Source organism: Anolis sagrei, chromosome 5 (genome assembly GCF_037176765.1).
Source record: "Anolis sagrei isolate rAnoSag1 chromosome 5, rAnoSag1.mat, whole genome shotgun sequence".
NCBI lineage: Eukaryota > Metazoa > Chordata > Lepidosauria > Squamata > Dactyloidae > Anolis > Anolis sagrei.
In genome coordinates, this window is record NC_090025.1 from 183,514,063 (window position 1) to 183,539,888 (window position 25,826).

Sequence of the window (25,826 nt, forward strand, 5' to 3'; positions counted from 1 at the left end):
TCGAAGCACACTGAGTGTTATCTTAATAAAAATCTTAAATACCCTTTCAGACACCAAACTATTTTTCTACAACCTGTGATATGTCAGTTATACTTTATACAAAAATGTATTAGATGTTTGAAGTCTTAGTATCAGTTAGAAAACCTTTTGGTGAAAACTTTATGTGGGTCACAGAGTAAGATTTTGCTGGGATTTGAGGTCAAATAGCAACCAAGTAAATGCTTTTCTGGTCTGTCAAAAGGCATCACATAGTTATATTGACACATCCAATGATAATGGAGTATGTATTTCAGTAACATATGTCAGATAGCAGCTGTACATGTCAGTGGCCCAATTAAGTTGGCGTAAGGCGGTGGGGAGTCCATGAGAGAAGGGAAAAATCAATATTTCATGGTATTTCTGACGTATTGCAGTTACTGATTTTTCGATTTGATTTACAGTCCTGTTTTGTTTTGAAAGTAGGCCATCACATGCAGAGATGCCTACCATCAGGCTGTTTTTCTCAAGTAGTTACAGAGCATGCTCCTATTGAATATTTACTCTGCAGCATCTCTCAGATCTGTCAGTAGAACAGTCGTTGGAAGTAGAGAGGAAAAGAACTCAGCATGTTCTTTTGTCATTGTTATATTTGAGAGTTCATGATTTATTGGTAGAAACTGAAGGCTTAAGATGGATATAAGCCTCATTTTGGAGAAAGCACGAATTCAGCAGCAGACTGTTTCAGGTAAGTTAATAAAGGTTGAATTTCTTCTCCCTTGTGTCTTACGTTTGGCGATAGATTCCTTTCTCTTCCAGGCCTAGCCCTAAGTGTTGGCATTCATTTTCCTTTCTGGTTATTTGAAAAAGAACAGATTCATTTTGTGTAAACCGAGCTTTCATTTTGACAGTAGCAAAAATGTAATTTAATTCCTGCAGTACTTGTTGAATTGCCTGTAGTATGAAAATCAAACCCTGTGAAATTTTTGTTCCCTTCATTGAACTGCACCTGCTTAATTGCCTTACGTAATACAACTGTGATTACTTTAGATTTGCGATTGTCTGCATGTTCTGCATTCAGTACAATTTAAATCTATTTAAATGGAAACAGCCTGTTAGAGTTCATTGCAAGCATAATGCAAAATGTTTTAAAAAACAATTACAGAGGTGGATCTCATAACTGTTCAGTGCTTGTATCCAGTTCTTAGAATAAACAGCCTTATAAACTTGAAAACATTTCCTAAATTTTAATATTCTCTACTTGACAGAAAAGAGGGGAGTTTTAAATGCACAGTATATATGAATGCTGGCAATATAGAGCAGTGAATATTTGGAACTATACCTGATACAAATGTTGAAGTTGGGTAGCTCTGTGTATGTTGGTACTGAACTGATCAAGTAACGTTTACAAAGAGTCTAATATATTTTAAAAGTTTTCCTGTTAAGAATATTTAATAGTTACTCGTTGTAAGCAAGAGTTATATTTTCTCACCAAATTTCTCAAAACTATAATATTTTGCATTGTTTTTTAAGAAGTGGTTTGTTTGTTTACATTAAACACTAAATTGCCAGATAGACTTTTAAAGATTTCATTGTCAGACGTCATGTAAATCACCAAATCAGCCAGATTTAGAAATGAGTGTAAACCTTGTTCCAATATTTTTTGTTAAAATAAAAATGTTATTAGTAACTCAAATCAAATAGCACTTGTCTTCAGAATTATTAACATTCTGATTTAAAACCATTCTCTATGGTAGTTCAGAACTATAGGTTAAGGGTACCTCTGAGTCTTAGACTTTCCATTGTAGTTTACTTGATACATATTCAGAAAAAACAAGGAGATGTCTCCAAAAACAGTTAAAAAAGGAAGATGTATATGGAATGAGGAGTAGGTGGAAAATGAAGAGAAGCTTTTATCTCAATTGCAGATTGAGAGAGAATTGAAGGTAATGATGAAAATAGGAACTAATCCCAAATTGAGGATACAGGCCAAATTATGAAGAATGTACTTCTGATCCGCATTGTTTCCTGCAAAATAAAATAGCCTAAATAATATAAATAGCCTAAATAGCAAAAGATTTATCAAGATAGTAGCTAGCATGCTTGTTTCTATAAGCACTGATTTATTATACTTTCTGTCAGAGCTGTGGCACGATCTTGCATTAGGAGGCAAAAGAGTCAAGAGTTGGAAGAAATATACTGACTCAAATCTTCAAAATGTAAATTTGTAATATTATAAAATATATGGTAAATATATCATTTCATACTCACATTTCATACTTAAATCTGCTTTTGTTCCGTCAACCTAAGTAGCCTGATGATTCATGTAGGGGTAATAAAATGCTTTGAACAACTATTTTACTACAATAAATATGTTATTATTCATCCCTAACTCATACATTTGGCATTTATGAAGGAGTCAGAATCTGACAGTAAAAACATAGAGTTTAAGGCAGTCAAAGGTCTGTCATTGTAGCTTCATAGCCCTGGTTTCCATATATGGGATGTCATATTTAGACTTAGTAATTCTTAATAAATAAAGGTTGGAAAAGCCACTTTTCATAGTCAGATAAGCATCATGTGTTTGCTGTTATTCAGAATTTTTATACTCGTTAAAGCAATATAACCAAATTATGAACCAAGACTGAGGACCTAATAGGCTGTTGCTCTCACTAGAAACCACACGATAAATACTTTTGTAGAAAATTTATTGTAACAAACAGTGAGCTCGCCAGTGTGACTGCTTCAAAGAAAACTTGGCTGTTTACTGATTAATGCACAGCCCAGCCTATGAGGGTGGAGGAAGATCTTAAGAATAGATGTATTCTGTGGAGAGGGATTCACTGATTTTTCTCAGATGGGTTTGAGAAAAATCAGGGCTTGCAAGAATGCATAAATCTGGAACATTTTTGTCTACCTCCATATTAGAGTGTTGCATTTTTCTTCTTCAGATATCCTGGGCTTAGTAAATCATATGGAGACATTCCTAAAATGAGATTTTTTTTAAAAATGTACATTTATTTTTGGCAGTGAAAAAATCTAGAGAGACTATTCCTTTCTTGGAAGATCACAGGTTCATACACTTACTCTAAAGTATTCTTACTGTTCGTGTTAATTGCAGGATACAGGCAAATAGTTATGGTATTGATGCATATACAGATCCCATTCTAATATCTTCAAAATGATCTAAGAATATTTCCCTCGTTTCTCCACTGTAGCTTAGTTCAGGGGTGGGTAACCTTGTCTCTTCTGGATATTTGAGCTACAGCTGTTGTAATCCCATAGCATTGACTTTGTTGGCTAAATCTGATGAAAATTATTCAGAGGTTCTCTAAGAGGGCACCTAAATGCTTATCTCTGGCTTAGTGGTGTTGTACAAATATATGGTTCAGCATGATATCACAGCTTCAATTTTTAGAAATTGAATGTGAATAAAGCCATCTATAGTCTTGCCTTCTGTTCAGAGGTATTGCATGGAATTGTATTTTGTGTGAAATTGAAGAATGGAGTAACTTGTACAGATATCCCATATACTATATGTGCTCTTCATGTATTTAAATTTCTATAGGGAATCAGTAATTGTAATGAAATACACCAATACTTCTTGACCATAAATTGTATCTCCTCTTTTTTAAAAAGTTTACGTTTTTAGTACATTTTCAGCTTAAATAGACCAGGGCTTCTGAAACGTTTCCACTTAAAGTTTCCCTCCCCTTTGGGCCCAATAAATTTTTACCTGATCCCAGGCATATAGATAGGTATATAAAATAGGTATAAAATCAAACATTTAACGATAACAAATCAACATTTGCAAGGCTTGATAAACAGACTGATTTTCATTATTAGGTATAGCTGAAGCATCTTCTGCAGTGTCCACTGTAAACACCGCACTACAGATTTGTGTAAGTGTCTAAACCAGTCATTAGGTGATGTTCAGAAAACTTTTACAGCTGCCAATTTTTGGGTACTCAACATTGAGCGAAGGCAGGCCTGCACAATTTGACCCTTCTCTAGAGTCAGTACTTCCCCACAAAGCCCTCTGCAAGCTACAGCGTCTCCTTGCCAGAGGGAAAGCCCCTTCACCATGGAAGGAAAGGCCTGGATGCTTGGCCCTTCGTATGCTTGTCTGCCTTGATAGGCAGGTGTGCAGGAGACCAAGGCCCATAGGCAGAACCCTGGGCCTCAGCCTTGTGGTGTTCCCATGAGCAGGCATGAGAAGAGCTGAGCACCAAAGGGGAAGTCCTGCCAAGCAGCCCATGAGGGAACCCCAGGCCCTTTGTTGGCCTGGTAGGCATGCATGCAAAGGGCCAAGCACCGAGGGAGAAGCCCTGCTAAACAGTGCAAGATTGTTGTGTTTTTTTTGGGGGGGGGGAGGCGTTAGTATACCCGTGGGTCGTATGTTTAGCAGGCCTGAGCTAAGGGGACCCCACTTGGGGCCAGGAACCACAGTTTGAGAAGAAGTACCCTTGGTGACTTACAATTTAAGCATTCATACTAATTTCAACATGTGTAATATGCATTTGAGGAATATGCCTTTGATTGTATGTTATCCTGTGAATGAATTGGTCAGACTATATGATACATAAGCATAATGCACCAGTTTATTGAATTAAAATCCATAAACATTGTGTATTAAATGCATGAAGCAATTATTTAAGAATCGTTAGAGAGAACAGGATACATATATTAAAAGCATTTTGACATGTGGCAATGAAAGCACCTTGTTTTCCACTGTATTCCTTTGGCAAGGTCTTTTCTGTGTCTTTGTAGTACTGAGTGCTCTATCAGTAGATAACATAATGATGGACTACACTTAAACTGATCGTGTATAGATTAGTAAGATAAAAGATGCCTTCTTGAATCAGCTCATTAATTCATCAAATGTTATATCTTGCCTTTGGCTGAGGCAATAGTCAGTGCTTCAAAGAAAGACAGAAAAGCTCTTCTTAATACACTCGGTCACTCGTGCAGTTATCTGCTTTGTGCCCAGGTGCTTGGTTCATACTTAAAATTTTCAGAATGCAGAGTAGTCTTCCTAGGTAGTATTGGTTTTTAATTGGGTTTACCAAAGTATTGCTCAAGTAGGAAAACAAAAGAAATCTAATTCTAGCATCTTTATGACAGTAGCAAGAATGGCCCAGATTTTTCATCACTTAAGAGTTTCATTGGAGATCAACGGCAGTTTGCAATGTTGCTTTGGTCTGGACAAATTGGTTAATCTTAAATATGAGTAGTGGAAACAGAACACCTTCATATCATATTATATGATGTAGACTTTACCATAGTTTAGGGTCCTAAACTATCTTTAATCATTAGTCTTATAACTGTTGTTGAAGGCTTTCACGGCTGGAATCACTGGGTTGCTGTAAGTTTTTCAGGCTGTTAAGGCCATGTTTCAGAAGCATTATCTCCTGACGTTTCACCTGCATCTATGGCAGGCATCCTCTGAGGTTGTGAGGTCTGTTGGAAACTAGGAACATTAGGTTTATATATTTGTGGAATATCCAGGGTGGGAGAAAGAACTCCTGTCTGTTGGAGGTAGGTGTGAATGTTTCAACTGACCACCTGGATTAGCATTTCATAGCCAAGCAGTTTGCAAGGTGTGGCATCTTACTTCCTGGGGGCATCCTTTGTTGAGTGGTGGATAGCTGTCCCTGATTGTTTCTTGTCTGGAACTCCCCTGTCTTTATTTACTGTTATGATTTTCAATACTGGTAGCCAGATTTTGTTCATTTTCATTGTTTCTTCCTTTCTGTTTCTTTCTCTGTGTAGTCTGACATGATAGTTGTTAGAGTGGTCCAGCATTTCTGTGTTCTCAAATAATATGTTGTGTCCAGATTGGTTCATTAGGTCCTCTGCTATGGCTGACTTCTCTGATTGAAGTAGTCTGCAATGCCTTTCATGTTCCTTGATTCGTGTTTGGGCAATGCTGCTGCATTTGGTGGTCCCTATGTAGACTTGTCCACAGCTGCATGGTATACAGTAGACTCCTTCAGGGGTGAGAGGATCCCTCTTGTCCTTTGCTGAACATAGCATTTGTTGGATTTTCTTAGTGGCTCTGTAGATAATTTGTAGGTTGAGTTTCCTCATCAGCTTCCCTATATGGTCAGTGGTTTCCTTGATGTATGGCAAGAACACTTTTCCTCTGAAAGAATCTTTGTCTTTACTCTTGTGGCTTGTTTTTGGTCTTGCAGCTCTTCTGATGTCTGGTCTTATAGCTGCTTCATAGGTGAAGATGAAAGGATAAGGGGTAGCTGGGTCTGTTCTAGTAACACTAAACAATGGTTTAGCATTTCATCTGAAGTGCCACATCCTACAGCTAGCTTGGATATAAATCCTGAGCAACAAGAATAAAACATTTTTGAGACAGGCTTTTTTTCTTTTCTGGAAAGGACATTCTAAGGAAAGTGGAAGATTTGAAAATCTAAAGAGATGGAGGAAATGAGTGATTTAATAGTAAAAAAGGCTTGAGCAAATGAAGGATCTGTTAATTTTTATGTCATTTTTTCTAATCATGCAAGGATGCAGACTGTCTAATCAAGCTCTGATGGACAATCCATGAATTGGCTATCTCCATAAAGCAAGATTTATATAAGATCTTTAAATAAGACATTTTTTTCTGTACATAAATTGATAAGACCAGTATTTCAAAGTGTATATTTTGCTCAGTTAGTTTGTTAATCAAATCAAGGACTTCCAGCTAGAATGAAATGTACCAATATTCACACCACTTCTCCAGCACTTGCATGGAGCCCTAGATTTGCACTGAAGACTGTAATTCGAAGCAAAGGTCTTGAGCTGCTGCCACATTATTGTTCCCAGAATAATTACTATTATTGTTACCAGAAATATCCTTATTCCCTTTCATGAATGCAAGGCACTGTATTTGGCACAACAACCCCATGAAAGAGGAACAAACTTGGAGGGTAGTAGGCCCAAGGTCATATTGTTTCTTTTATGATACCATGGGGACTAGAACCCGTATTTCCCAATCCACTATTCTTAGCCACTATTCCACATGTGATAATTAATCTTCATGCAAAATTGTAGTGGATTTATTACTCTGAAGTAAAATATTTGTGTTTCTCTTTTCTTCCTCATAGAAGATAACTATAAGGGTGAGTTAAGGTTTCCCCAGTAATCACCAGGAAAAGTTAGAAAAGCAGTAAGTGTATTTCCCAAAACATCTCTACAGTTTTGGAAGCAGACAAGGGACTTAATTAGGGTTAAATTTCTTACCTCTTCATCAGTTGGTTTAATGCTGAGTTGAAAATCAAATTTCAATGGATTCGTGGTATTCCTTTTAGAACTCACCCCTCCACCACTAATTAATCATGAGCCATGGAGGAGTTTACTAACCTTTTGTAGTTTTATGTCCAGTAAAACAATCACTTCAATATCATCTGTTCTGATTATTTTGCTTTATTTTTATTTAACTTTTTATTTTTGTATTTTAAAAATATGAGGTGGATTTAGACAGGTCTTTAAACATGCAAGCAAAACAAAGCAAAACAAAAATAAAATATCAGAACTGTCTATCATCCTACTCCATTAGGATAGCTTCTTTCCCGTGATATGGGCTTAAAATGTCAAATAAATGTTCTCCATCAGACTTTCGCTCACTCTGTGAGTTGCTTGTTGACAAGCACTTCTCCCTTCAGAGCTGATACTGATGTTTGCCTTACTAGCCACCTGCACCTTGGCTGTTTTTATTTGTAGTTTAAACCTGTGCAACTGTGATGGACTGGAACCAAGGTGAGAAGAAAATGGCTTGGGGAGAGAGGAAAAACATGACTGGTGCTGTGTCTAAGAGGAAATTGAATTCATGATCCCATAAGAAAATTGGGAATACAATGTCTTTTTACAAAAACAACCCTACATCGCATCTCCAAAGTATTGTGAGGAACATCACAATCCATATGTTACCTGTGGCTCCAACTATCTCTAGGGCTTGTCTTATCCTCATAAAAAGGTCAAGCCTTTTGCTCATATTTTATTAATATTTCCTAAAGGAATATTGTGTTGGATTTTAAAGAATTGTGGATACCCTTAATGTTGACCAGTAATATTGGCAGTTGGAGATTTTTGAGTCTCAGGAGAAAAAGACTCATTTAGAATAGTGTAACTCTATTGTTGGAGGAAAGTGCTGAGAGTGCCTTGGACTGCGAGAAGATCCAACCAGTCCATCCTCCAGGAAATAAAGCCCGACTGCTCACTGGAGGGAAAGATACTAGAGACAAAGTTGAAGTACTTTGGCCACATCATGAGGAGACAGGAAAGCCTAGAGAAGACAATTATGCTGGGGAAAGTGGAAGGCAAAAGGAAGAGGGGCTGACCAAGGGCAAGATGGATGGATGGCATCCTTGAAGTGACTGGACTGACCTTGAGGGAGCTGGGGGTGGTAACGGCCGACAGGGAGCTCTGGTGTGGGCTGGTCCATGAGGTCACGAAGAGTCGGAGACGACTGAACGAATGAACAACAACAACAAACTCTATTGTTATACTCTTGTGTCTGTTTTTGGGCTTAACAGGGACAGCTACACATATCCTTTACACAACAAATACAAATGCACCCACATATTCTAGAAACTTTGAAAACAGTAAAACATAGACAGCTAGGATTCACCCAAACCAGCTGAGGTGTGATCTGTTCTTACAAGAAAGTAGTGACTACCTCTGAGGATGCTTGCCATAGATGCAGGCGAAACGTCAGGAGGGAATGCCTCTAGAACATGGCCATATAGCCCGAAAAAACCTACAACAACCCAATCATCATCTTTCTTTACATCCTGCCACCATCTCCCAAAAGGGACTCGGGGCAATCTACAAGGCACTCCAAGGTGCAGCATAACTCCAAGGTGCAGCAAGGTGCAGCATGAGTATTTAAGGTAGGATCAGATGTCAAACAGGCATGTATTATTGTCCCAACATTATTTTTTTTTTCTTTGTCACTATGATTCTACATCTTGTTAACAGGAAGCTTCCCACCGGTTTGGAAATCACATCTCTTATGGTGACAAGCTGTGTGTAAAATAATCGTTTCTTGTTTCTTAGAGCAGTATGTTGGCAGGTGTTTCTGATGCAATGTCTGCTCTCACCACAACCTTTTAAGGTACCAATAGGCTTACTTGGTATTTCTGCAAGGATGTAGAATAGAAGAACTTCAAGTTCTTTTGCATATTGCTCTACTTGCTTCATGAGTTTGGACTATTATTTGATATTACATGCTTGGTTCTTGAGCTATTTCTTTTAAAGCTGCAAGAATATTGGAAGAATCCTTTACAGTTTGAATTGTTATAGCAAAATTGCACTCAAATGGCCCCATGTTTTCTCAGTGGAATAATCCACATGTGAATAGGCTCATTTACTTACAGGATTATTGGTATGAAGCTTTATGTGACCAAATCCTTATTTGATATGGAACAGATTAAGTTCTTTGTTCAGTAATGACTTTTGAGAACTGCAGTCATAAAGAATAACAAAACATTTTAATTGAATTGCATTATTTCCTGAAAGTTGGCAAATCAATTACAGATTTTCACCACAAGATGGAGCAAATGTTGTTACATTTTTTAGTGTAAAGCTTCTGTCTCCCAATCCTCTTCTCTCATTCCTTCAAACATATACAATGTATGACTACTAGAGATATTTGTGTTTTATCTCAGTATTAATGTTTGAATAACATTAAATATTGGTAAATACATTTTTAAAAAAATCAATTAAATGTCATGATTGCTTTTTTCTGGAAGAAAAAAATCTCACTTGCTCTTTATAGATTATGAGTCATAATATATGAAGTGTTGAAGAAAAGTGTTGACGCTTGTATTAGTCTGGGGAACGATGGGTGGCCATGGAGACCAGAAACTATTTTCTGAGTAATCTGCCAAGCAACCCTAGCTAATACCCAACCTACCTTTCTATGAATAGCTACACTGTCAATATTGAGATACCCTGTGGCTACCTTCTTTTACCAGGATTTAAATCCAAATTGAACTCAAAGGGTTTCATTTAAAAATAAAATTGATCAGCTTCCATCTAACAGCCATTATCAGCTTATTATAGATGGGAGACAACATTGATGCAAACCTTACTTTTTAAAAATCTTAAATCGAAAATATCTCTCAGAATCTGAAGAAATGCTGTAGAACATGATGACATCTCGCGTGCCCTTCCACAGTGAATGGTCATAGTGAATCTCTAGACTAGCCTCTAAAAAAATCAGATGCCCTGACAAATTTGGGAACATCCTGCGGGCGCCTCCATGATGACAGGATGGCAACAGCAGTGGCTTCCAAAGTTACCCATTTAACATGGAATTGGGTGTCAAACAGGGATATGTTACTGCTCCAACCCTATTTTCCATCTTCATCACTATGATACTAACAACAGTTTGCTAGTCAACCCCAAACTCAACCCTATCTCAAATGATCTGGATAGCAATTCCCCTTGTGCTGAAACTGCTGCTGTTCAATGCAAGATCAGTAAATGGCAAAACAGCTGCCTAATAATAATAATAATAATAATAATAATAATAATAGTGTGGTTTTCTGGCATTGTATATTTCTGCTGCTTCAGTGATTGTTCATTTGTATTTTGATTCTGTAGCCCACTTGTCAGTGGATGTCCAAAATCAGCAGCATCCACCGGTGTCCTGTTTATCCTGGGTGTTGACCGAGCTAGTTTGTTTCTCCATAATGCTAATGGGTTAGGTGCTCTTAGTTCCACTCCTCAGCAGAGACCTCTCTGACTTGTTTGAACCTGCTGGTAGTTGCACTACCATCAGCACAGCTCTCAGAATCCTTGGAGCAGTTAAGCCCCCCACCACGACAAGGTGGCACCCAAGATGACAGCCGAATTGACGAAAAACAACAGGAAAAACTTAGCCATTATTAAGACCTCAAAATCAAACTGCAAAGGCTCTGGCAAAAACCAGTACAGCAGGCATTTGGAAACCACAAACATCGACGAAATCACGATCTGTCAACTGCAAAAGGCCACCTTACTTGCATCTGTGCGCATCATTCGAAAATATATCACATAGTCCTAGACGCTTGGGAAGTGTTCAACTTGTTATTTTGTGATATGAAATCCAGCATATATATCTCATTTGCTGTGACATACTGTGTTTTTGTATCAATAATAATAATACTTCATCATCTTGCAGATGAGAAGCTACCCACCAGCATAGAAATCATCTATTGGACAGACGGCAAGGTATTTAACCTCAGCAGACTGAAAGGCAAAACCAATATCACTGCAACAGCTGTTATAGAACTCCAATATGCTGATGATAATGTAGTCTGTGTTCATTCAGAAGACCTACAAGCCACTCTAAACACCTTTGTAGAAACATACAAAAAGCTTAGCCTCTCACTGAATATCAAGAAAATCAAATGCTCTTTCAGCAGGTATCAGTCAATCTTCTCAGGGTCAGAAATACAGCTTAATTGTGTAGCATTAGAACATGTTGACCATTTCTGCTTCCTTGGCAGCCACCTCTCCACAAAAATCAACACTGAAATACAACACTGAACTCTACGAGTGCAGCATTTTTCCGAATGAAGCACAAAGTGTTTGCGGATCGGGACATTTGTAGGAATACCAAAGTGTTTCTTTATAAAGCTATTGTCCTCCCAACTCTGTTATATGTCTGTGAAATGTGGACCATCTACAAATGTCACACTCAACTTCTGGAATGATTCCATCAACATTGCCTCTGAAAAATCCTACAAATCTCTTGGGAAGATAGGCAAGCAAACGTCAGCGTTCTGGAAAGAGCAAAGGCCACCACCTTCACCATTAGCTTTGCTGAACTAGCCACGTTATCCGAATGCTCAATCACCATCACCTGATAATAATAATATAATAATAAAACTTCATATTCCACCCTATTTCCCTGAAGGGACTCAGGACAGATTCCAAACATAGAAGGAGTTGTCGAAGGCTTTCGTGGCTGGAATCACTGGGTTGTTGTAGGTTTCTTTAGGCTATATGGCCATGTTCTAGAGGCATTTTCTCCTGATGTTTCTCCTGCATCTATGGCAAGCATCCTCAGAGGTAGTGAGGTCTGTTGGAATTAGGAAAACCCATTTTCTTAGTTCCAACAGACCTCACTATCTCTGAGGATACTTGCCATAGATGAATGCGAAACGTCAGAAGAAAATGCCTCTAGAACATGGCCATATAGCCCGAAAAAACCTACAACAACCCATAAAAGGAATTATACAGAAAACAGTTACTATCTCGTAATTCAAGAATGGAAAATGAAATGTTGTTGGGCAGGAAAATATATTTAAAGATGGGCTTAAAGCTAACCTTAAAAACTGACATAGACATTGAGAACTGGGAAGCCCTGGCCCTTGAGCGTTCTCACTGGAAGTCAGCTGTTACCAACAGTATTGTGGAATTTGAAGAGGCTTGAATGGAGGGCAAAAAGAAGGAACATGTCAAGAGGAAGATACATCAAGCTAACCCTGACCAGGACCACCTTCCATCTGGTAACTGATGTCTTCACTGCGAAAATACATGCACATCAAGAATAGGTCTCTACAGTCACCCACAGACCCACCACCAAGAACCTACACTTGGAAGTCAATCATACTTAGACAAGAGGGATTGCTGCTGCTGGTGCTGCTGTGATGATGATCGACATGGCTTTATGTCATACTGACAGACTGAATCTGCCATGCTTAGGTGCCCTCATTGGTCTGTAGTTGTAGATTTCTGATTATAATTAATGCAGGCAAAATTCCCAGTCCCTGTTTGATCAAGATAGCTCCTCTATAAAGAAAAGTTTCAAAATTTGGATATGCTTAATTTGGGCTGGGGAAAACTGTAATTAGAGATCATATAACTTGTGTGATTTTAATTCCTGTTTTAACAATGTATGTTTTAGTGCTGGTTTTAATTGTAATTGTTATTTTTGGAATTTGTTTGTTTGTTGCTGCTGGTTGTGAGGCCACCCTTTGGGGTGAAAAGGTTGTTAAATTACTTATTTTGACTCAGGGTCATCAATTCACTGAATCTGAATGGTAGGAGATCCAGGTTCAAGAAAAAGATGTTCTCTACAGAGTTAACACCCAAACTTTGTGGAGATATGGGCTCCCATTTTTAGTAGCACTTGCATGTATTGATCGCGCAACATGTACATCCATACACAACAAATCTCTGATGTACTTGATAATCCTATTGCATTCAATACAGCTTGAAAGTATGCTCTGGGCTGCTAAAATCAAGCATTCTCATTTCTCCCAATACCAGATCTTTCTTTTGCTACACAGGATTGGGTGCTGCTCCCAAAAAGAATGGGCATGTCAAGGAGAGATTCTTAACAATTGGGTGAAAGTATCTTCTGTCTTTGCTTTCAAAAGGTATCTTTGCTTTCAAAAGATGCCTCTGTCTGATTTGAAAGAGTCTGAACCCACAGGCTAGTCTCTCAAAAGGGCCTTTCAAACATTAGGAGGGAAACACAAGAACCAACATAAGGAAAATATGGAGGTGTTGTCTGCTTCTGCCAGCCCACTAGCACATACTTTAACCAACCCCCATAACTATAAGTAACAAAACATCAGCATTTAATCAGAGAGAAGATAATGGGTGAAAGGGTGGATAGAAGGAAGATGTTTTGAGTGCTACTTGTATATAACTACAAGACTACACTTTTACACTGAAGAAGCAAATTGGTTGAGAGACTGGAAGTGCAAAACAGTAGGAGCAATCCATGGTTTTGTAAGTGCTTTTTATCATCTATTTTTGTGCTGATGATTTTAAGGGGCCATTACAAGACAAGGCGAATGCCATGATTGTAATTTAATATTTAATTTAACCCTTAATCCTGATTAAAGTCAGGGTTTTATGATGAGAGAAAACTCTTCATCGGAGAAGGGAGAAAGCTTATCCTGCACCTTCCTTGTCATCCCTTAATTGTGGTTAGAAGATTGAGTGTTAGTTCTGCAGCAGCCTTAATTGTTGTTCTAGTGTATAGGCAAGTTGGCAATGCAGTACTGTTCATTATTCTCTTTGCACATTGTTCCTCTTGTTACAAAGGCTTTTCTTCTTTATATTTCTTCTATTCCTTGAAAGTAGCAAAATAGGTTTACAAATGCTAGAACGTTATGTTAAGAATGCATATCCCCCCCCCCCCCTTTAAAGAAAACAATACAGGTCCTGTTTTCAGAATAGTAAAGCCAAGTGAAATGCCAGCAATAATGGAAAGCTGAGTCTTTTCTTTTTCAGTCAGTAATGTAGGCACCTGGCACATAATTTGATTGATCAAGCTCATACAATAGTAATGTCTAGCTCTAGAAAGTCTTCTTTAGAAAATGAGATGGTAATCCTTTCAGCTTGTGTAAAGTTCTCCTTCTTTTGCCCCCAAGAAGTAAAGTGACAATAAATTTTAACAGCAGATTACAAAAAAAGACCCCCACGCCTGAGTTGTAGAACCCATGTCAACAGTTTCACTTATTTGATCATAGGGGAAAATCGTTCATTCCCCCACCACCAGTATGGGGGTTGCAATGTATTGGATGTTATCAATTCTAAACCTGAGCAGAAATTATACTCCTACTATCTCTTTTCTTGTCAAACATCAGGCCTTCAGTTATTAACCCCCTTGTGTTGGGGAGGGGTGATATTAAGAGTTCAGGAATCAGTGCATTTCCCTGGAGAAAGCAAGGAATGCTATGTTCACAGTAAACAAAGCAATTTATGGACACTGTGATCATCCCTCTTATTCCCAAATTGCAAAATGACACTTTCTCTAACCGATCTAGCAGCCTTAAATCCAAATATAAGGAGATGAGTACATTCTTTCGAAACAACAGCAACACACAGCTGCTCTTTAGATGTTGCAAGGAATGTATGCTAAATGTAATCAAGGCTTTTGATGTTAGTAGGAGACAAAGGATGTGTCTCAGTGAAAACAGTGTATGTGGGTTCATGCTCCTGACATCTCTATTTGCTAACACTCTTTTCCTTGAGAGAACGGTGCTGATGATTCTGAGGCTTGGTAATGTTTCAGAAGCTGTGTGACATCACTCCAGTATCGGTTTCCCAGGCAAGCTAGCAACTTGCACAGCCAGGATGCTTTTTCTTAGTGTCAGGGCTGTGCACCGCTCATTTGAGAAGCAGCTTCAAGACAAAAGGGTTGTGCTTCTTTATCTCTCCAAGCACTGTTTGCATTAAGGCTTTTGTGAAGAATTAGTTTATTTCAAGGCTGGTAAGTCAGTATGTGCTTGTGTTTTCATTTAACAACAAGGTTTTTTGTTTTGTTTTTTTACTTTCCTTGCATAAACAATTCCATATCTTTACACTTGTATGGCTATAAAATACCTTAGCCTCCACATTTGATTTTGGAAAAAATACATAATGTTTTGTTTGTTCACTAGCTTTACTTGATTATTTGTGCTCCTCGCTAATTGTATATAACTGGAAGACTTTTCTTGAAAACAGATTGCTGTGAAGTTTGAAAAATGAATCCCAGGTTTGATAATTTACATTCTGTGTGAAAAATATTGAAATGGCTTAGTGAAAAAGAAGGGGGAAGTAATTTTACAAACAGTGCTTATTTACTACCTTTCCTATTTTCTTGTTAGGTGGATTAGATAAGGATGCTTAGGCACTGATTAATGCAATAGAAAGTATTAATGGGACTTTGACATTTTCTGTGGATTGTTGAATTATATCTACTGTTTTGTATCAGATAAATGAAATGGAAATAAGGGTAATTTCAAAGAACAAATAACCAGGATAGGAAATATGACATTGTGTGATATTATAAAAATCAACTGATTCAATTAATATTACTTGAAAAGGAGGTATGCTCTATTCAAATAGAGAGAGAAAGACTGCTTTCATAGCTGGTAACAGTTCTCAGTGAAGGCACAGGATTAATACAGTGTAGGAGCTAAATTAAGAACTCTTTAGGAGATATTTAACTAGTCTTCATCCAACATTGAACAAGTTTGTCTATTGCGATGTCACCCATGACAGAAGAATATGCGAACCTTTACAAACATTGAGGTATTAATATTCTCACTTCGACTCCATCCTGTTTTGTAAACGTACATATATTGCAACAGTGTTTTAAAAATGTACATATATTGGAACACTGCAGTTCTAGTGTACTATTTTAACTGATTCAATAATATAATATAATTATTATGAAATCATTTTCAAGACCTGTATCAAGCAAAAACAGTTTTGTAGACTGGAATTTTAAATGTGCTTTAGTGTTGTGGTAAATTATTATTTTGGCATGCTAGCACTCAACATATTGCCCCCACCTTCTGCTTCTAAACCACTTTCTCAAGTCTCATGAAATAATCATATAAACTGTAATGAATCTTGTTGGTTAGTCCCAAGTAAAGTAGACCCATGGAATGAGTTGTTGAATAGCTAGGTACCACATAAGTAAGTCCCATTTTTGTTCATTCGTTCAGTCGTCTCCGACTCTTCGTGACCTCATGGACCAGCCCACGCCAGAGTTCCCTGTCAGCCGTTACCACCCTCAGCTCCCTCAAGGTCAGTCCCATTGGTTCACTGGATTTACTCTTAACTTGGAAACAGAAGTCAGACGACTGCATTTTTGGCTGAAAAGAAAATTGTCCTTGTCATTGTAATTTCCAGAGTAGTTGTTCATTCAAAACTTTGCCACATCGAAGCTGGTTTTGCCTGCATATAAAGTTCTACAGTTATTTATGAACATTAAAATTGCTTTTAGTGAAGTATTTGAATTTATTACAATGACAATGTCAGGGCTTCATGAATAAATATAATACTAAGAGCATCTAATCCATTTTTTCTACGATTCCTGTAGTGTTAAGCTCCTGATCTGTACAAATGTTAGATATCAATTTCTGGTAGGAGGAGAAACTGTGGCTGGAATTCAAATGGACTCATTCAGTGTATTTTGTACCAAAGTGATATTTATTATTGAAGCTAGAATTGAATCATTCTTTAGTGCAAAAGGATTGGTTTTTGAGGTGTACTGTAAAGTTGCAGTTTAATGTTGGAAGTTCTATAGCCTTTGTCTTTAAAACAACAAACAAAATGTAACCGGTGGGATAAACTATATTGTCAGATAGATATATTCTGTTAAAATGCACTGAAGTGAAACCTCTAGTAATGAGTCCTCTTAAGATCTTGAGTATGTGTAAAAATGTCCCTGTTGCCTGCCTAGCATTCTACTTGTAATGTGTGGATTACTTTAACATGTCCCACAAAACCTTAAAAATAGGATTTCTGTAGTGTTTATGGTGCATAACTATTGTGACTGAAGAATTAAATTGCTGGCCATCTGCAGGTTGATAATGATTACATCAGCGACCATACAACAGATTTGGCGTAAATAGCCACTGTGATTCACATCTCACCACTGAACTACAACATCAGTGTAAAATTAAATTAAATGTGGGAATAAGTCAAATTTAGTAACAATTTAGCAGCAAAATTGTTATGGGATTAACCTGATCTGCATTTGCTAATTGAAAGGAGGATACAAAAACTGGGGAAAGCAACAAATCCTGATCAATAATACAGGAAAGCCTGCTTTGAGCTTAGCCCAGACCAACATAGACAGTGTGTACTATTGTGTGTAATTATATATCCAATACCGAATTCATTTATTATCTCTTAGAGTTAATACCTTAGCTTTATGATGTATATTTACCCAGTAGAATAACATGTTTTGAAGGTCTTCATGCTACTTCATCTGGTCTCAAAAGACAGTTGCAATCTAAAATGTCTTCTCACAGTCCAATCATGTATATGTTTTGGAAATATAAATGTAAATATCTATTTTTAAAATCTCCAAGAACAGCATTTATTTGCCAATAAACAGGAATGAGGAAACAGCCTGTAGGTTGCTGGAAACTTGAGAATCTCTTTTACTAAACCTAAGAATCACCCCCCCCCCCCCCACACACACACATATGAAGTTACAGTATAGCTATTTTCTTTTTGAAAATATGACCCCAATCAAGTCAAAAGCCATCTTTGATCTTCTATTGAGAAAATGGCAAGATGTTAACTAGAAGATGAAGGTGGTACCATGTACTGTTAAATAGCCAGTATCATCCCCAGCAGCTTTGGGAAATTATAGTGTTCATTTGGAAGGCATGTATGTATGTATGTGTGTACGTATAGAGACAAATAGACAGACAGACATACACTACCACAATTGAGAAGAAGGCAAAATGGAATTCCAGCTCCTCGGGGTCTTGGGTAGTATCCCAACCCTTGACAATTTTCCACCTCTACTCTAAACAATCATGTTGGCATGAACAAGTCACAATACCCGCCTCCCCCAAAGTTCTCTAGGTTTTTGTATTCTTTTTGTAGAATTCATTGTATGTACTATTGAGTAAAAACAGATCCAGAAATCCTAACTTGTTTTCTGCTGTAATGTCTTTCACTGACTTCTAAGCAATTAGTAATTTTCATGTAACATTTCAAATTAATTGCATTGTGCCATATGTTCCCATTACTCATTTCTTCTTTGCCGCTGCACACTCCCACAGAAAATCTGAAGCACTTGCTTCAGAAAAAGAAATGAGTAAGCTTCATTTTAGTGCTTTACAATTACAGATTTTTTTTCTTTGAAATGACAACAAAATCTGTGCTCATAGAACATTAAATATTCAGGAGGTTTTTGCCCTTATCAGCAGTCATAACTCCATGCTCATTTTCTCTCTCTTAACGTTAACATATGCTACAACAGTGCAACCCTAGATTTAAAATCGTTTTCTTTTAACTCTCAGGTTTTAAGTAAGATCAATTTAGCATTTCCCCATTTTCTTTCTAACCTGCAAAGATTAAGTGGAACCGTTAATTGCATTCTAGTTTGCCATAATATTTCATCATATCTTGCTTATTGTTTTAGCCAACGAAAATAATACATGTGGCTTTGCTGAAGCAAAGACTTGTCCCCTCTTTTGGCTGCCTAGTTTGTGTCCACAGTTACTGCAGTAAATGAGCTTTGTTGTTTTCATTGGTGCCAATCTGCAAATTGAAAATGATTATCATAGCAACAGTACAACAAATTTGGCCTAGACAACTATGACTCACAACCCCCCACTGAACCATAGCATCAATACTCGGAAGTTCTCAACTGGTAACCCTATTATAAACTTAGAGCAATCAACATTTACCTGTTCAGTGAATGAGAAGGCAGTGAATGAGCTAAAATGCATGAACATTACAGGTTTCTCTGCTCCCTTGACCAAGTTCCAGATACTAAAAAAATCATAAGACAGCTGTACAAACACAACTGAAGGCTCACATTTAATGTTCCAGGGAACTGCACTGTGTGCTTTACTCTGGTTTAGTTGGACAACGCATACAAAATAGGGATTTAGCTTTATACAGCTTTATACAGTTCATTTTCTGCTTAACACATCCTTATTCTTCACACTAAAATCTGAATTCCAACTTGTCATGCTACTTGTTGCAGTCTCAGTGGTAGCATAAGATACAGTCTTTAGAATTAAGAATCACATTGCAAAGAACCATCACTTCTCTCTGCTATAAGCTATTTATAGCACAGGTGTTTCAACACCAAGTACATCATTAGCATTGCTGTTCTTCCACCTTCAGGGTGGTGACTGATTCTACTCTTTCTTGGAGGGAGATAGAGATAATAGTATATTCGGAAGGATCAAAGCTGCTGGTAGCAGGAAGGAAAAGTCAATAGTTGAATTCTGAGGTCAAGTTGGTAGATTGTGAAGCCTCCCAAGTCAGACTATTCAAATCTACTCATAATAGATCTGAATTACAGTCATCCCTCTACGGTGTCTCCAGTTAGGTGCACAGCATCCCAATGAAAGTAAAAAACACCCTCCTTTTTTGCCTGAAAGAATACCTCTCTAGGAATGTATAGGTCCTCAGCTTCCACCAGAAGTTAAAACATAGAATAGCAATAAAGGATCTAGGTTCATAGAGTGAGAACATTTCAATCAAATCTGCAAAGTTCAAATCTGCAAATGTGAAGGACTGACTATATTTCAACCAGGACATTGGGTTAGGAAAGAATCTTTTATCAGAAAAGTTGAAAGGAAAAAAATAATATGGGACCCATTCCCTCCAAAGAGAGTTATCCCTTTCTTGCATTCAGGTATATTTTTCATATGTAATATAAGATGCAGTGGATATCTATTCATTTATATATCAGATTTGTATCTTTTCTCATCACCTAGGAGCAAAGTGGCTCACATTATAGATTAAAACAAAGCAGAAGTAAAAAAAATGCTTATATTAATATTTTTCAAAGCAACAAGCCAATTTTTAAAAGATCAATACAAATTTATATCAGTTTTGAATCATTTAGAGCATTACTGCTGTATGGTGAATGCTGTCGATTTCAAACAGGTAAAAGCCTGATTCATATTTTTGGTAATAATAATAACTTTATTCTTATGTACCATCTCCATCTCCCCGAAGGGTCTCGAGGCAGCTTACATGGGGACCAAGCCCAATATAAACAAAGTTGCAAAATAACACATTAAAAACATATAAACATCAACTATATTAAAGTAATAAAACCAAAAAAATCTAAGACATCATAAAACATAACCAAACAGCAAGCAACCAATGACCAAGAAAAGTGGGCATCTGCAGATTTGAGACTAATAGGGCAGAACAGGGCTAGTGCAACATAAACTGTAAGGCTGGGGGCTGGGAATAAAGTGCTGGAGGGCTAGGCAGACTTGATCAGTAGTTGAACCATTACTCAAAGGCACCTTGGAACATCCAAGTCTTCAGGTCTTTCCCTGCGTGGAGAGTTCCAGAGCCAGGGACCACCACCAAGAAGGCTTCCTCTCTCTAAGCTGGATGGATGTTTGTGCAGGCGTTTGAGTAATTTAGTGCAATCTGGTAATGGAACATAGGAATGGAACAATGGATGACGAACCTGGACTACGCTTGGATGATGAGAAGATTGGGTACGGTTGTTTTTTGTAATAATTGTACATTGTAATTGCTTATTGGTAATTTATGGATAATGTGTTAAGTCAATTGTTATATGTTGTATGGAACCACTGCTGTTTCTACTGTTTTTACTGTTTGTGAACCGCTGTGAGTCGCCTTCGGGCTTGAGATACAGCGGTATATAAGCAAAGTAAATAAATAAATAAATAAATAAGCTATAAAGCTTATAGAAGTCAATAGGAAATTTCTGCCTTACATTGTCACACATGTTTTTGTATGAATAATGGAATGAGATAACTGTGTTTATATATCTTTTAATGCAAGTCTTCCAATTAAGGGCAACAGATGACTGTAATAAATCTTTGGACACAATTTTCTGTACTCCACTTTTAAATTGATATGGGTCACTGGCAATTTCAGCTATCTATCTACCTACCTACCTATCTATCTATCTACCTATCTATCTATCTATCTATCATCTATCTATCTATTATGTCTAAAGCCACAGATCCATAATGGTGACTTAGGGCCACTGAAATCAATATCAGCAGTAAGGTTTTTTAATTTAAAGAAACAAGCGCTTAAGGATTGTTGCTTCTGAATGTGGACATCGGTATATCATCTTCCAGATATTGTATTTAACTGTAGCTGTCACTAACTCTGCATTCAGTAATCACACACTTCATTCATATTGTATTCTTTTTGTAGAATATACTGCTAAGTATACTTTAAGATATGTTGCAATAATATGACTAGCATCAATCTGGCTGTGATGAGTCATTTAGAGCAGGGTTCTGGAACTGATATGTAGGGTATCATTCAGGAAAACCAATACAAAACTAGGAGAGATAGGGAGAATCATAGAGGCAGGGTGGTTATTGATACACTATTTGAATGTACCATCCTTTATCTCTGACCATTTTTGACTAGTGTGGATGGAAATTGAATTCAGTAACAGCTGGAAGGCCATATGTTCCCCATCCCAGGAGAAGGGCCATAACATTCTAAAACTAACATTATCTAATTGCAGCATTAGCTCACTGCTTACTAAGGCCATATAAAATCCAGCTTATCTGCTTTGAACTGGATTATATGGTAAAGTAGACTCATATAATCCAGTTCAAAGCAGATAATGTGGATTATCTGCTTTCATAATATTTCAGTGTCATAATATGACAGTGTAGAAGGGACCAGCAGTTATCATCATGTTGTTTCGGATATACCCTGTATTGTCAACATAGTAACCAACTAAGTTCTGTCCTAAAGTGCTACACGACCACATGTCCAAAAATTAGTCATGTTAAATGCCACCACTTACAATAATGTAGGCAGGACCCAATGCTCAACTTTTGCTGACAGAATTACTGGACATTTGTGGTACTACAGAAGGGAGAGCTTCCTTTTCCCATTGATACCCTCCCCCATGCATGTCCAAAATACTTTGTGGCACAGGAAACCGCAGGAACTGATTTTCTGCAACTTGAAGGGCTGAAGGTGAGAAAGATAAGGAGATTCTGCTGCTGTTGCACCACTGTGTTCAAATTAGATATGTCCCATCAACATACATAGTTCCATGATGAAGGGGCATGTCCCTGCCTTAATGAAGAAGTAAAGTTTATTACTTCCAACAGTTGGTACTTTTAAGTGAATGTAATAATACTGATGTACTCATTAAGTTTGACTGTGGTTTATTTTACTCATTTTTCTTTTCACCAAATTTCCCAGTGTAGATTAAATATCTTTTATTAGAGGAAAGTGACACTCTCTTTAGTAAAATTAGTATCATGCATAAAACAGCTTAAATTAAATGTGACTGATAATAAACTATGAATTAATTGCAAATATAATGGGAAAACATTGATGTTGGATCATAGCTCTCATCAACCCTGACTATTGGCCATGCGGGTGGGCTGACAGGAGTTGAAATCCAACCACTGTAGGCTCACGGGGACCTCAACTTTTTCCTACACTCAACCTACATCTTTGACCCCCTTTTTAAATATTTCATTAATGTCTTAGTTCAAATCAGCTCCTGGACCATAAGCTGGATCCAATCATTGTCATCCTAGGAGTAGAGCTATAGAAAACAATTAAATTAATTGTAAGTAGACAAATCTTTTCAATGAGTCTACTTGGATGTCCAGCTTTAGATTGTGCACTTATATTTCCGCTTTCATTATCATCTTGCTTAACATAAAGTTTGTTGTGTTTTCCAGATTGGACTAGTCTAAATTCTAGCTTTGAAACCATGGTTTGGAGGCTCACCTCTAACCATAATTACCAGGTTGCAATGAGATGGCTAAATATGGTTGAAATGTCCTAGAAATGGAATAGAAAATTGGCAAGAGAGAAAGGGGGGAAAGCACACATTTGATTTTCCATACCAAATGGATTGAACCAGCGATTATCAAGCTCTGCTCCTGCAGAAAATTTAGACCTAATTCCTAATGCTTCTGCAGCTGAGCCAGTGGTCAGGATTCTAGAAATTGAAGCATAAAGCATAGAGAAGACCTAGATTGAAAACCACTGGATGTTGGAGTTTTTGTTTTACTTAAATTGGTTTTTGAATAAATTTTTCCCCTTGAGATTTTAAGATCAGTGTTTTAAATAACATTGGCTTAAATCATACCATTTTCTTCTAAAGGTTTTTTTTCCATTTTATATACTAATGGAAATATTTACTAACATATTGGAAATGCACTTGGAGTGGAATATATGTCAGTTTTTCCAATGTATGCATATATTTTGCAGAGTAATGAATTCTATAATTGCTGTCTACAGTGTGGCTCCCATTTGGATACATTCATTTGGGTAGATTCCTATTTTAAATAGTAGAAATAGAATGATATAGCTAAAGGGTTACAGATGTGGAGATTTAAAATCACAGAAGTGAAAAGAGAAATTAAAATCATTTTCCTTTTCACCTAATTTGGAGGAAAAAATGAGGGAGTGAGCATTCCTAAGATTAACTTTACTGGTACAGATTTGGCCCATTTAAAATTCATTTTATCTTGTAGGGAAAATTGACTTTTAGGTTAATGTACTTGAGTATTTTGCAAGAGGAATAAGAGATTGATGTATTTCAGTGAAGTCACTGAAGGTCTCAGAAATGCTTTTAAGTAAACCTCAAAACTGGGTAGATGTAAATTGGAAGCAGACCTTTATGGTAAAATTTTAGTTAAGGGTGCCATAAAAATGAGTTACTTAAATGACCTTTGTTTTTTAAGCTACCTTTCTTTGACAGATCAGTCTTTGGAAAAACTAGAATTTCAAAACCTCAGCAATTACTGTATATACTCATGTACAGCCAATCTGATGTCCAAGTCAAGGGCAAGTTTTGGAATCAAAATCATGGGTTTGAATATGACCCGTGGATAAGGGCCATTCTACAGAGAGAGAAAGCACCAATGTTGCATTAGGAGGCTTTCCGCTCCTGGCTGTTGCTGGCCCAGGTATTCAAAAAGGCTGAAAGCTGCGCCCTGACAGAGAGAAAAGAGAGGATTAATGTTTACTTTAGGTTCTCCTGGTTCTCTTGCTTTTTTCCACTCCACTCAGAAGGAGATGGTTCCTATATGCATGTGTGTATGTGTGAGTGTGTGTGTATAAAGGTAAGGTTTAGTACTCACCTTGACTCCTGGATAAGTTAGCCCAGTTTTGGGGTTTGATTTTTTAACTTATTTTTTGATATACACAAGTATATAGGGTAGCATTCTAACCATATTATAAGTCCATCACTTCTTTCCACCCACTGCTAAGGAGGCTGTTCAGATCCTGAACCGGTGCTTGGCAACTGTGATGATCTGGATGAGGGCAAACAAATTGAAACTGAATCCATGAATTAATGAAGATGGAGGTACTCCTGGTCAGTCGTAAGGCCAAAGAGGGTACAGCCTGTATTGGATAGGATTGCACTCCCCCTGAAGATGCAGTTTCGCAGCTTGGGAGTGATGTTGGATTCATCACTCCCAAGCTGCGAACATCAGGCAGGCCCTATCTCTTCTGATCTTCAAAAATAAAGGTAAAAACATGGCTCTGTACACAAAGCGTTTGCAGAATAAATTATTTGCTTTTATAACTGTTTTTTGTTTATGGGATATGTTTTATAACTATGTTTAGATGGTATTGGATCTTGCTGCAGTTGTCAACCGCCTTGAGTCCCTCTATGGGGGTGAGAAAGACGGGCTATAAATGAAGCAAAGAAGATGATGAAGAAGAGAAGAAGAAGTCCGAAAGGTCCTCCTGTCAGAGAGTGGTCCTGATTGGCTAGTTTCACTTTCTCAGTCAAATTATTTGGTGGCTGCAGGAGAGAAGTGCTAAATGCTCCACTTCTTGGATGCCACTTGACGGCTGGAGGAGCTGTGTCTCAGCCACTGATGCCACTGAGTTAACCTCTAACAGAAGACACAGCAAGTCAGGAACAGAAGGAGCAGCTGCCATTGTTAACCTTTCGCTTTTGCACTGGCTTCCATCCCACTTCCCAATGCAGCAAACTGTTTTCTCTCGCAGCAGTGACAGAGGCTCCCACTATGCTGTCAAAATTTGCTTCCTTGCCAACAGCAGAATTTCTTCAGTAACTTCAACATTGCAGTTCTCCAAAACAGTTGCAGGAGCACTGTTTTCTTTTGCCTCTGCAACCTACTCTTCTCTATGAGACTCTTCCCATTTCTCCTTACTGGCCCTCTCTTTTAAGCTACTGTCTAGCAATCATCCCTGTGATTTTGCAACATGGTTCACATCAGTTTTGGCACATGAAGTATAAAGTATGCAGTCAGAGCAATAACATGATGGTTTGCATGCAAGTTTTGCAACCATGCGCATTCTACTTTTTTCCTCTTGGTCATAATCAACATCATCTTTTCATTCAATATGTGTGCTGGACAGTATAGAAGGTGTTTGTGGTGGTGTGTGCATATACTGTAATACATTAA

At 37.5% G+C, this 25,826-nt stretch overlaps 1 protein-coding gene across 20 annotated transcripts in view; it reads left to right on the plus strand.

Moving 5' to 3' along the window:
* PLEKHA5 (pleckstrin homology domain containing A5) overlaps positions 1–25,826 on the plus strand; it is a 187,089-nt gene that overhangs the window by 69,891 nt on the left and 91,372 nt on the right. Inside the window, exon 1 of one of the 20 annotated variants that reach the window (XM_060776621.2) lies at positions 499–724. The exons of 18 other annotated variants lie outside the window; for them this stretch is intronic. The gene's annotated coding sequence lies outside the window, so the exon portion shown is untranslated. Of the gene's footprint in view, positions 1–498; positions 725–15,010; positions 15,194–25,826 lie in introns of those variants that run through there. One more of the 20 variants, XM_060776620.2, reaches the window with a different exon arrangement.